Genomic DNA, 14870 nt, shown 5'->3' with positions numbered 1-14870 from the left:
GGAAAATGACAGAAATGTCAGGAGGCATTTTTATTAAAATGCCAATATTTTGCTATATCAGTCTAAGCAGGTCATCAAGATAAGACCTTTATACTGTTTTGCCTTTCTGTCAAATTCTGGCATTTTCTACGAAGGGGGAATCATATAGGTCTGTTTCATTTCAAGGGGGGAGGGTGGGCGGGGGCTTCCTTCACATGAATTATATCTATACTCTTCTCCGGAGAGCGGATTTCAACTACTGTCTTTAAATCCACAAAGGGGTCATTACAGTGTGTGTTGCACAAACACTAGAAGCCTCACACACCTCACACACACTTCACCACACAGTATAAGAAACAGTTGCACTGACAACGTCCCGCAGGTAGCAGCAGGCACAGTCTTAAACACAAGATATAATACCTGATATTCTCAAGTATTTGGGTTTTCCTCTAATTCAAACTGTCGCAATGATAAATCTCCCATAAAGTACGCCCACACACACATAGACACACACACACACACAGCCATTTAGCTTTTGGTTTAATGCAATTTTGTGGTGCTGTATGAGCTAGTCTGTTTACCAAATGAGTTATTCATACATTTTATTTCCTTGCAGGTACATGGTGAAATTGATGGAATATGTGTCAAATCACTTTCTGACATCTGCTCGTATGCATCAGCCGCTAAGCCCTGGCATTGGCTCCTTCATTAGAGAGGTGACACAAAACTCCATCAAGACTTGATATCCCCCTAGCACCTGAGCTAAATTGGATTTTAAATAAATGTCAGAGTGAGTTTTACATTAACTTTGGAGAGCACAGAATGCAAGTTTGGTATCAGGTTCCGCCAGAAACACAGACACATTGTTAAAACCTGATGCATGTCACATCAGGTTTCCCCCGCCGCCGCTCGCCACACCGAGAGTTTTGGATGGAGTGTAATCTACTTCCATTCATCGCTGGAAAATGACATTAGATGTGATTCTAACTGGTTGTGATTTCAGTGTAATTTGTTGCCTGACTTGAAGTGCGTCTGGCCGTGTTTGGTGCTCTGGCGACGCTTTTGGTGGTTCCTCTGTCCTTGTGCTCACCTAACCGCCTAGACCGGTGACCCAGTGACGGTTCTGTCCGGACCTGTGACATTTCTAATATTTATTAGTAAATCATTCGTTACTATTTTTTCTCTCGCCGCCGTGGCTACAAACTGCATGCGCAGCTAATCTAGCTAATACGACATACGACATCAATAGCCAATCAAAGTGATTGTTTACCTTTCAGCGCCAGAGAATAGCTTAAGAGAGGAGATGAGACGAGACAATGGCTTGCTCCAAAATGAAAAAAGTAGAGAGTGAAAACCGAACTTTTAAAGATGAATAGACAGACCAATACATGTTCATTCTGCCTGCAGCCACTTCTAAACCATCGTGTCTCATATGTTGTGAAACTGTGGCGATAATGAAAAAAAAGTGGCAACGTTAAGCGTCACTATGATACCAAACACGGATCGTTTGAGGAAATGTACCCATAGAAGTCCGCGATGATATAGAAATGTGCATACATTGTTGGTTTTAGTGACATCAGGGTACACTATTTAGACCAGGGCCACTCAACTTAAGATGGCTCAGGGGCCACGCAGCAAAATTCAGCTGTGTCCAAGGGCCGCAAGCTAAACATGTCTGACCTATTTTGGATGTTTAAACAATAATTTTGTCAAAGGCTACATGACTAATCTAAAAATTACTGACACACACAGAAAACAGCTACATTTCCATCCAAGGCCAAACCTCACTGAATAAAAGATTGTCATGTAATGATTAATGATGAAATGATCACGTTACAACAAAATGAGGCTTCATTCTCAAAATGTGAACTGAATGGGAAACTTGCTCAGAGATTCATACTGAGATTATACTCCCTTGGAACATTATAAAATAAACAGGCTTCATTCACAAAATGTTAGTGATAGAAATGATTTGTCCACAGACTGAAACTCAGTAATAAGATAGAATAACAATATTTGTATTATATGACGGTGGCGGGCCGCATAAAAATACCACACGGGCCACATGCAGCCCCCGGGCCATGGGTTGAGTAGCCATTATAAGATTCGGACCTTTTAGTAACTGGACCTCTTTGAATTTTAATTGAATACACCTGGCCTAGACTGTTGTGCAAGGAACGTGGCAACTGCTGTATTCACCAGGATTAATTATGGAAAACTGTGGAATTAGATACACATACAGTTATCCTGTGAGGCTTAAAAATGTACTACTGTACTAATAACGTGAACCATGGCGTGCAAGATAAGCAAAAAACAGCACTCAAGGGTCTGAATGATGAGTTAATGTTAAAAATAATGCCATTAGTCTTTGTGATATTATGCAATTATGGTTAATATAGAAAATAAACAGGGTTATGTACAAGAGAGGTGCATCATTGTGAGCGCAATATCTAACGCATGTGTTGAAAAACTTCTTTGTATGTATTTGGTTCACTTTGAAAATCTGGAGCAAAACTAAGGTGTGCAAACTTCATTCACTCTCTGATGCAAAGAAAGAAAGTAGGTCCTTTTTCCTCTCTTAACTTTATTTGAGTCATTTATATCCAAGAGACCAAGCTAATACACAAGTGTCTTCGCACATATGAATGTCTACAGTATATCAATGGAAATAAGGAAATATGAAATATACATGTAAAGTCGTGATGAAAGCAATAAGAAGAAATAAGATGTCTTTATTTTTGCTCCGAGGCAGGATTCATACATAAAGAAAAGACGTCTGTGCCAAAGCACATGGATTTATCCTCCATCCTTGATTTATAAATATGAAATTTGCCCATAAGACACAGGATTTTAATTGCATTATCAGTGTTGGGAAAACCTGTATTTCATGCTTAACAATTTGCCTGATTTACATAGAATATGTAGCTTATCACATCTATTCTTACTAGATAAAACCAAACTGCTGACAAGTCGCTATAGTAGTCCAGCCGCAATGATACAAGCATTGATGTGCAATACTCAAAATAAAAAATAAATTAATTAATTAAAAAAATTGGTCAAACTTCCTGTAAAGATAGGATATCTGAGGCCAACTCTAGGGGGCGATGCTGAGCACTAAAACTAGGCTAAACAGAACCAAATGAACAGTGGTCAGTGGGACTTTTCTGCAGAAAATCAGTGTTGGTGATGCCGACCACATGTTGGTTAGGAAGATACAGTTTTTTATGAACAAAATACGGACTCATTTAGGAGAAAATATGGTTTTTGTTTCCTCCAGTTATTCAAAAAGTCGACACCACATTGCCTCAGCGCCAGTTGAAATCTTCTGAAACTGCTGCAATTTTACAATCAACAATTTCATATCAACTAATAATGTCTTCATGGTAAATATCTGCAATATAACAATGACTAGTAGACACATAGATTTTTGATCGTAATATAATTCTGTTCTATTTAACAAATGCTCAGCACTGCCCCCGATGGCCAAAAGGTGGTACTGCACGGCTCAGCTTTCTCTTGCTCCGGTTCTTTGACAATAACTTCCTCTCCAGCCAGATTAAACACAACAACCACTAGGTGGCAATAAAGAGTGAACAAAACACAACTGGATCACAGCTGTTGTGATAATAATCCTCATTTTTATAGCATTTTTTTTTTCTTAAAAGTTACAAAGCGCTTTACAAGAGCAGAAATCAAACCAGGCGAGGCAGATAAAATGAGAATAAAGGCCAAAGGACACACGCACCGAGCAAAAGACTTAATCATAAATAAATAAATCTGAACCATATTTGTCCTTAGCTGAAATACTGTGAAATAAAAGCAATTTGCACTTGCATAACAAAGACTGGCAAAATGTCAAGTCAAGATAGGATGCTTATCATGGCGTGTTGCTTTATTATAAAATTATATAGATAGGTATTTGATGAGTTAACACGCGCCGACTCTTATAACCGAGGTCAATGATACCGTCCACTGTGCTCTTAGCAAAAGGTCAGTCCAATCACGCAGTTGTCAATGGTTTCATTTCATTTGAGTCACCGTGGCCGATGCATATTCTCTCCTCTCAATGTAGGTGGGGATATTATATGAATTACCGTTTGATGTTCCAGCTCCTCTGATCCAAACGCAATTACTTTGCAAACCCTCTAATAATTAGAATGAATAGAGGTACAGTAAAGAATGGAAATGGGAAAATTATACTTTGAACACACTAATTGCTCCCCTCGTAATGCTATTCAAGAAGGAAAATATAAAAAAAAAAAAAAAAAAATTAAAGAATGGCTGGCGCTTTAAAGGGAAAAAGGCAACAATACTGTATTTTATCTCAGTTCCAGAGAAAATTTTTCCAACCTTTCCGATCAAAACAAGCCATGAAAGGGAGGCAAAAGTGTGATCAATATCTGAGGGGAGTGACCTGATCAATTTCTCTGTGCTCTGCCGCTGGAGTGTGTTATTTTCCAAGAGAGGAACCTGTGACCTGATAGATTGGACAGACAGAGCAGCCTCATGGCCACCTGCTCTCATAAAACTCGACTTTTTTTTTTTTTTTTCCCCAACTATCGCCAAGAGGAGTGACCGAGTGCGAGCAGAGCCTGAGCATGCACTCGCACGCCCTGTGCAGCTGGGATTAGGATCATACGCCGCTGCCAGGAGTGTTATTCTTTAAATTGTCTGGCGGTGATCTCGACCGACCGTCCACACACACAAGATACACTCATTACAATATTCTTACAGGGGAGGTTAATTTGCAGAGATGCATCATACCCCTGTGTGCTTTTCATCACAGCAAAAGGTGCACTCAATAGTTGGCCTTATGATAAATGCACTATATTGATAATTATGTAGCGTATTTATTAGAATATTTAAAGGCTTTACTTATTATGGCTTCATTTTGTGTTGTGCTTATCAGAGTCTTCCACATTAGGCATGTCATTGCAATCAATTCCTGATTAAAAAAAATGTACATATATATATATATATATATATATACTCTTTTGCATAATGCTGCGAACACATTTCCCCCCCTTTCACTCGTTTGCTGTCAAAACAAGTCATCTGGGTAACCCCTTTATCAGCTCCCCACTCAGCACTGCTACAGATAAATCCCTCTTACTCTTTCACCATGCTGCTTATCGCTTACTGTACCATGCTGTGGTCACAGCAAAGGCAGCAGAAAGAAGACGAAGCTGCTTGTCGGCGGAGGTCACCAGCTCCGGATATGCCTGAATTTTAAATTTGACTCACGAGTAAATTTTTAAAGCGCCTAACTGAGTGGGTAGCTGGCCACTCACTATTATGTGTCTTAATTATACAATTCTGCTGTTTTATTGCAGTGGAGTGGTCACAGAATTGGAGTTTCTCTCTTATTCATTAATAAAACCATCATTTGTTACAAACACTTGAATAGAAAGTATGTTTTCATTTTCATATGATTGCTAATTTAAGATTGGATGGAAGGAAAATGAACAGTAATGTTGTGAATGAGGTGTTGAGGTTATTCATGTCAACATTTCTTCACATGAAAATGCACATTTATTTATAATCACAAATCTGGAGTGAATTCGCATCGCCAAGACAATGAGGCTAAGTTAGCTGCTAATCCTAGTTAGCATAAACAGCTAACACACTAGCAGGCCAGAACAGTTTTGTGCTTTTTTTTTTGGGTGAAATTAATATTGGATACTTACATTTGTAGTTTTTCTTTTATTTTTAATCTGACGATCGGCCTAACAACAGCACAAAACCACTTTACCATGATCATATGAGAGCTAAAAATACAAAAAGTGTAATTTATTTAGCTCTAATTAAGTAAATTACATCTGTAAATGCAAATTCATTTGTAACCACAAAGCTGAGGTGAATTAGCATCACCAAGACAAGGAGGCTAAGTTAGCTGCTAATCTCTATGACAAAGTAGCCTACCGTAAACAGCGAATATTATTTATTTTGGTGAAGTACATATCGGATACTTACATTTGTAGTTGTTTGAAATCTGACTACAGGCTTTTCAACAGCACAAAAACACTTTACCATGATCACACCAAAGCTAAAAGTGCAAATGTGTAATTTATTTAGCTGTAAATAAATCTGAAAATGCAAATTTATTTAAAACTGCAAAGCTGAGGCGAATTAGCATTGCCAAGACAAGCTAGCTTACTTAGGGTGCTAATCTCTATGATAAAGTAGCTTAACATAAACGGCATGACATGCTAGCGGGCCAGAACAGGTGTCACATGCTTTGTTAATGACAAAATGAATAAAATGAGTACAATTAATACACTATTAGTACGTAATAATAACAAATGACACATTTTTTAGTTAAATAAAAACGGGATACTTCATTTTTCAGCTGTCTCAAATCTGACTCTCGGCTTATCGCCAAAATCAGACACTTTAGCTTGACTGAAGAAAAGCTAAAAGTACACACATGTAACTCAATTAGCTATAACTAAATAAATTAAATATGAAAATGCACATTAATTCATAACTGCAAAGCTGGGGCTATAACTGAATACATTAACACAGTGTATCTGAAACGAACAGTATTGGAACTGTTGTAAGAATTGTTTTAGTTGTTTTATTTTTTTCTGGCAAGGTTTAGAAAGCACGTCGGTCAACTCATGTTTTTGAAATTTGCTACAGAAATACATCTGACTCGACTAGAACGACTAAAACCAGGCGAGTGTCATCAGAAATGAAGTCATTCCATGTGGGACCAAAGTCATTTAATGATGTTGGTGAAAAAAATAATAATACTTTAAAAGATCCTGGCTTGGTTTTGTGTTTGCTTTGACATCTTTAGTGCTCAGCTACACTTCAACACCTGTCAGTCAAACAGTGTGGGCGGGACTGTGACATCCTCTTTCGTTCAACAGCCTTCAAGTGTTTAAAACCAACAATAAGTCGCATATGCTTAAATAACCAGTTTTTAGATTGCACAGAATTTCAACTGCAGTGTGCAGCAAAGACATGAAAGAAAAATGGAAATAATAAATAGGCTTATACATAATTAGAAAAAGAAATGACAGTTCAACTCTATAAAAAAGAGCAGTGGCATGTAGCTTTCAAATATTTAAAACAATCAATAAGTTGTTGGCTACACAGCAATGCCAGCTTTCTCAGATTAAAATAAAGTTTATTATGGTTTATTTCAGGAAAAGAATAACATGATCCTACTTGGGATTGGTTGTCATTTAACATGAATAAAAGTCACTCAGCTTGAATTATTTGGATAGACCGGGATGCCTGCTTCTTCCTTACGTCTGGAAACTTCGATTGCACGCACATTTCCAAATTTAGTTTTGAGTATTTATTTACCTGAGTATTCGCCTTGAACGCAAAATCCTTCCACGTTCGACTCTCGCTGTGTTTCTTTTGGACGAGCTGAGGCGGAGCTGCTGCTGCATCTTTCACCTGTGTTTGTCTCTTCTTCGGCAAACACTTGAACGAGCTTAAATCGTATGTATACTGCCCCCATCAGGTCTGGAAGAATCTAAGTAGTATCTAAGAAGTATCGGTTCTCGTGACATCCCTAGTCATGGTGGCAGGTTCTTCTTCTATTTATTCCAAACAAACCGCTGATGCTGCTCCTAGAAACCTGAAACGCATCACTTCCTGTTCACCGGAGAATTTGTCCTGTGAAAAACCAACCGGAGTGTTCATCTCAGCGAACGTAAGAGCTTTCATGATCGGTGACTCACTTGAATCCCCGTTGTGCGCGACTGTAGAAATCAGCGACAGACACACCGAGTATGTACATTTTATTCATGAAAATGCTGCCGATTAATTATAGCGCTTCATCTCCTCCAATGAAACTGTCAAACATTTCTAAAGATACACCTCCTCCTCAGGTTGTATGCTGAAAAGTGAGCTTTTGTTATGTTTGCAAGCTTGGCAGATTATTTCTCTTGTCATTTCATCTCCTATATTCTGCTTGTGAGTGTGTGTGAGTGTGTGTGTGTGTGTGTGTGTGTTTGAATGTGGCACAGCAGGAAAAGAAAGCACATGCTTCCCCGGTATAACTACATTATCAGCATTGTAAACAGACATTATTAGCCACATGTAAACACACACACAGACACACACACACACACACACACACACACACACACACACACACAAAGCCTTCACCTGTTTTCAATCCATAGCCTATACCTTTTCTAATGAAGACCAATTAAGGAGCAGAGGCTGGAAACTGTTTGGCGGTGGCAGGATGAACACGTTCTGACATGCCTCACAGCACCAGGATAATTAGGCGAGATGGATGCAAGAAAAGAGCCGTGCAGAAGTTCGACTGCAAGGGAAGGAATTGGCACCGACCTTTTGGAAGTAGGTACAAGATTGGCAAGAGTCACCAGAGGAAATGTTTCCCACAGGGCAAAATAGCTGCAGGCATGTAGAGCCACTGGCAAGACCTTTCTGAAAAGGAATAGTAATATTACAGAAAAAGTCCTGTTGGGCTCCTGGCACAGTCTCTTACAACAAATGTGACTGTCGCCGATGGGTAGATTTTACTTTTCCTGTTTATCAATAGTTAATGAATGCAAACTAAAAAAAAAAAACAAAAAAAAAACAACAACTATCAATCAAACAAGTAGTCACGGTATCAGTCAAGCAGAAAGGTAGTCTTTGTTTTGAGATTTCATCATGAAACCCGATTTCTGAATCAGTGCTTTTTATGACTCATGATAACAGTGAAGGTGTGCACATTAACTATTAAAGGCCTTCGCTTTTTTTTTTGGCTGATGTGTTTTGAGCCGAACAGAAGGCCTACAGCACGGCCGTCGTCTGAACTGAATCTAATCAAAGCCGCTGTGTCCTTGTGTGATTTGGAAAAAAAATCCCAAAGTGCTGATTTGTATGGAGAGTGGGTGTGAGAGAAGTCATGGAGGGACGTTTTCAGAGCCGAGATGTTTCCAATCTGAAATTCAAAACGGCCGTCACTTGACCGCCGCTTGATCTTCCTGGTGTTAAAACGAGTGACATGTGTGCACACGCAGCTGTCCGTGCTGCAGATCTGATTGGCTGTCGGGGAAAAACGAACCACGCAGTCAACACAGCAAATTAATCCTTAAGGACCTCACGCAATGGACAATTTTATTTTGAGGGGACAGGTGGATGAGAGAGGATGTTTTATTGGTTGAAATTTTAATTTACACCCACCAGTGCAGGATGATGTCACTATTTAAGGTACTCTGCACTTTGCAGGAAGTAGAGGTCATGTGACGTCATTACATGAGGACTTATAGATCTCCAGTGAAAAGAAAAATATAATAAAAAAAGGGTCATTTTGCACTTGAGCAGGATAAGACAAAACTTAAATCATAGCCACTATCTCATTTTCTAGCTATCACCAGCAACCACCTAAATGAAGGAGAAATGTTTTGCTTTATTTAATTATCTAATTTTATTGGTTATTATTATTATTTTTTAAATTAATTTAGATCATTTAAAGATATCCAAAGGGAATAATGAGGAGTAGTTCAGTGCAACAACTCACCCAAGTTTCAGGAATAAGGCAAGATACCAATCATTGAGTTTCATTAAAATTACCAGACCTGTATGCTTGTGAGAATAAAATTATGAAAGCTAAATTATGCTTAAGGGCGCCGGAGGGGGAGATTGTTACAGGATATGATTTAAACAGAGATTTTGTCATATTTATGTCAAACATATTAAGTTTGAGTAATATTTGGAGTCCCGCGGTCCACTTGACCGTGCTGAATGAGCCCGCATGGCAGGACCCATAAAAATGAATCATACAGTGTTTCATCACGCACCAAATGTGACCTTTCTTTACATGCCTCCTCCATATTAAATTTCAAATTAGGGCCCTGTTAATTTGCGGAGGAGGCGTATTAAAGGGAACCTTGAAACCATGAAGTAGGGAGGTTGAAACCAAAAGGTAGTGCGTGTATTTAATTTGGCGAGGCAGTGCCGTGTCTGCGAAATGAATTAGGACTCGGAGACAGCGGCGAGCGTGTAATTGTGTTTCCTTGATAAATTACCAATCAATAAACCGGAATATGATCAGCTGATTAGCTTTTCATCATAATAAATCATCCTTAGGGACCGCTACCTTTGAAATATAATAATTGTTACCCTCCTGAGCGATGGGTTCATTGCTGTTATTGTGTGATGTTAATGTGTCGTATTATCTGGCATACTGTGGATGTAAATATTATACTGCTTCATGTGTGATGTCCCCAAATGGAACAGAGGCTTTTTAGGAATTCAAAGAGAATTAAAGTCAATGTGTCTTCACTAATCAATAATCCTCGATTGGAGGGCTGCTCGGGCAACGGGCTCCCTGTGGAAAATATTTTTTTGCACAAGTGAAACATTAAATAAGTAGCATGCATGCGAGTGGACAAGTCCTGAGTGACCTGATTTGTGCTTAAATGGCTTATAATTGCATATATTAACGAGGAAAATCTGGCTATCGCTCAAAAAAATTACTGAAAATGTGTCTTGCATGATGCCATACATTTTTTTTTTTTTAAGTTGAGGCCATCTGGTGAACTGGACTGTTTGGATGTGTGAGGTTTTGAACTAACAAGGACCCCGGCGCAGGTTATTGAATATTTAATGCCCGCTTTAGTAATGGCATAAGTCACGCTGGACTCATTGTTTGGGCACGACAGTCACTTTGTCAACTGTTTTCCCTCCGCTGTGGTCAGGGACGTCTTTTTGCATCGCAGAACTTGGCACAAATAGGAGGTGGCAGATGTACTCGAAGCCAGTGAAGAGGCAGGAGGATGTTAAATGTTAGATTCAGGATGGGACAGACACTGGCCCTGTCAGATAAGCCGAAAGCTGAAATCGTAGCACGCTAGCAATCCTCTGGGAATCGCCTGCATGTCAGTGAGGTGAAAAAAAAAAAAAATCGGAGCAAGACAGAGAGCAAAAAACAGACCAACATGGAGCCTTAAGAGACAGTCACAAGAGGGCCCGAATGGCAGCTGGATAACAAAAGCCTTTCTAATATTGTCATTTGATTAAATATGAATATTTAAAAGCGAGTCGTTTGCGCGAATAATGTCGGACATCCATCGTCCATTTCCCCAATTTAAGAGAGAGGCCGGCGTGGCCAAGAATGAGCAACATCAAAAATTTCTGACGGTTTTGTGGCCGGCACGGGCGATGGGTTTGTCAAGCACTCGTGTGTCTGCACAAGTCTGAAGTCTCTCGAACGCCGAGCAGATGCCCCATTCTTGAGTAGCGGCAGTAAACATCGGCAGCATTATCAAAGGCCTCAGCTTGCCCTGCTCTCCATCAAGTCTCCACTCAGCTAATGCCTGCATCTGTAATGTCCCAGTGGCTGCCTTATCTCCCCCGGCCACTTGGATTCGTTGCCAACCTCCAGTTCATGGCAAAGCTCTGATCTGAAGACAAGCGAGTCGTGTGCCAAGGTGGGCAGCAGAAAAAAGTGACCTCCCACCACCAGTACTCATCTCTCCCACTCACACCATGCATGCCAACTGCTCCCCGGCACACTCCGACTGCGGGAACAAATGCAAGACTCTTTAGTAGATTAGCCTGTGCTGTCCCTGCGTGTTCTCTCTCAATTTAGAGTCCTGCAGCGAGTGTGCTGAGGCTGGAGTGTGTTAACCTCCCCCCTCTCCACACACACACACACACACACACACACACTCAGACACACACAACAAGACGGATCAACATGATATGGAGCTTACATTCAGGTCCATCATAAAGGTAATACCTGCAGGCTGCCTTTGTCCAGCAGGATTAAAATATCTCCGGTTCTGGCACGCTCCAACCGGATAACATTTAATTGCTGGTATACCCACTGTATTCGGGATTTGTGAAATATTATTATCGATAGGATTTGTTTGAATTTGATTACACCAAATGGCTTTGTGTGGCATTATGTATTTTTTTGGACTAAAGTCAAAATAATTTATCCTTTTCACTGCCTTGTATTTTTTTATTTTTTTTATTTTTTTTATTTTTTTGGAGTGGTTTATCCATGCTCACAAATAAAAGCTGCACCATGCTCGATTATATTTGTGACAAGTTTTAGTTTTTAAGCGAGAACATGGAGAAACAAAGACAAAATGTGAAAAAGTAACCCTTTGAAATGGTTTCATTTGCTGTGGAAAAAAAAAAAAAAAAACTTTCCTCAATGCTGCCCTTCTCAAATATTAAATCAATGGGCAATTATTGACTAGCATATGAAATGAATGTCATTCAGCATCCAGTCTGGTGGTCTTTTGATAGCCACAGGCTTCCATTATTTATTCATATACTTCCATGAATACAGTAATCTGTGCAGCTTGGAGGGTATGCTACAGAATAAAAGTGGGCTCCTGTGAAAATAGCTGGAGCCATGGGAGAATCTGATATTTGCTTTTCACTAATTCTCAGCTACCACGGTTAAAATGCTTTTTCTTTTTCTTACTGTCACCGCAGAGGCTGGCTTTGACAAAATTAAAATACCTTAAGGATCACGACCGACGGTACTGTAACTGTGACTGGAACAGACCTGTTGTCAAGGCTTGCATATAAAAAATATTTCAAAGAAGGCACATCACTGTCATCTTCATGCTCCATCCTGCTTAACTGACATTACATCCCCCTGCGGTCAGGCAAGTCTGCTCCAACTAACTTCAACTTACTGTGTGGATGCAGATTTAAAAAAAAAAAAAAAAAAAAAAGGGTTTCTGTTGGGCTTCAGTGCCAATAAGCAGCGGTGTGGTCGGCCGTGCAAAAGAACGCAGGATGCCGGATCAAACGCTCCGTGATTGGCCTCCGTCCTCCGAGCCATTAACCTTAAAACAGGGAGCTGGATCCTGCAAAGTCAGATCTGTCCCTGCGCTGTTTGAATCTGGCTGGGGTGGGAAGGCGCAGAGAGGCAAAGAATATACAGAATAATGAGAGAAGTCCAAGCTGCAGATGCTATATAACAAGCTGTTGTGCTGATATAACCTGTTTCTGTTGAAAAGGGTTTCCTTTTTAATGACCTTTTTAACCCGATGTGACTTAAAGCTTAAACAATAAGGCTGACTGGCCATTGCATTTTGTGCCAACATTCAGTAACTTTCAATATGAGAATTTCCTTGCCAAAAATACTAGAAAGATGTATTTCATTCTTGTCAGGGTGGAAAAGCCTCTAAGAAATCATTTAGACCACTGCGGGATACTAAAGGGGCTTTCACATCCCCCCGCTTTGGCCTGGTGCCTGTAAACGCACCACGGTGTGTTTATGGTTCGTTTTGAAGGGCTGGAACACACCCCTGAAAAGTTAGGACCTTATTTATTGTTGTTAATGAAAACTAATGAAATAATGAAAAGTATGCATGAAAAAAATCATTTTTGTTAACTGAAATAAAAATAAAAACAAGGCTGAACTGTAATGTGTTCACACAACAGCCTAAAATAAACTAAAATTATAAGAAGAATTTTTAATCTGTCAGTTTGTTTGGTTGTTCATCTGTCCTATATGAATACTTTTTTTTTTTTTTTTTTTTTTTTTTTTTTAGTGGTGTGATGTTTTGTTGAGTTATCATACAACAAAAACCCCAAAATTGCTAAAAAAAAAGAAAAAAAAAAGACACTGAAAGTAATAAAAACTAAATGAAAACTGAGCTTTTTCAAAAAATAAAAACAAACCAAAAAAGTGAAATTGAAAACAAAAACTCAAAATGGAAAGAAACGCTATAAATAAATCAAATACAATATAATAAAATACAAAAATAGATATAAAAATACATACATATAAAAATGAATATTAATAAAAGTGCAAAACTAACAACCCTAGTTGGGTCTTTGGCTCTAAGTGAACCTCGGTGTGGTTTTCTTTGCAAGTGTGCACTTGGGGATCGAGCCAGAGTGCAGTGCATTGTGGGACTGAATGTGGATTTGTCTCTGGCGGCTGCTGCTGCTGCTGCTGCTGCTGCTGAAATGAGTCGAGTGACCCTGACACGAGGCTCCTCCAGAAATACGACATTTCACAGTTTTGCTTGTGAAAATGAAAAAATGCCAGGGTCAGCGTTGTTATATTGCGGCTCCACTGTTCCTGCACGGCTCTGTTGTTGCAGAACACCTCAGATTTTTACGAGGGAGGTTCTCCTGTACTTTTTTTTCCCCCACTAGATGAACGACCTGTTCACCTGCATGTCATTTGTTTATACATTTTTGGTTGGCTTAACACGGGGCTGTGTGAACATTAACCGGACCTGAAGAAAGTCAAGTCATGTCAGCTTTATTTAGATAGCCCATTTATCACAGAACTGTCCCAATAAGATAACCATAAACAGCTGCAAACAAAGAACATCAGCTCAGCAATAAAAAAATAATGCAGCAATGCAACTTCACACCTGAATTGGACCAAAGTAAGCAAAGCGGAGCTGTGAAAGTGACTCTAAAACTCTGAGCTGAAACCCAGAGCCATGCACTTCTGTGAGGGATAGTGGCTCCTTATGGGGAAAAAAAAAAATCACATGTGAAATCAACCACATGTGATTTAATGATTTCACATGTGATTTTCATGTTGGCTGATCTGAAACCACATGTTATTATTTCACGTGATGAAGCAAAATGAAAAACACATATGTTCCAAAAGTACATGTGTTTAATTTCACATGTGATTTTCTTGCTGGGTTTTCCACATGTGATCTGCAACCACATGTGACTGTTTCACATGTGAAGATGCAAATCCCACATGTGATTTTGTGTGATGTGTTTTCACATAAAGTTATAGTCCTCATAAGAAGAATTCAGTCACATGTGAGAGTGTGCAACTGATGTGAAGATGTAATTCTCACATGCGAAATGTGGCTTTTTCACATGTGAAAATTATAGTTCACATGTGAGGAAACTAGTCACATGTGATAACGTGGAATTCACATGTGAAGATGCAAATCTCATGT

Source organism: Myripristis murdjan, chromosome 20 (genome assembly GCF_902150065.1).
Source record: "Myripristis murdjan chromosome 20, fMyrMur1.1, whole genome shotgun sequence".
In the NCBI taxonomy this organism is placed as follows: domain Eukaryota; kingdom Metazoa; phylum Chordata; class Actinopteri; order Holocentriformes; family Holocentridae; genus Myripristis; species Myripristis murdjan.
Note: the sequence above shows the minus strand (reverse complement) of the source record.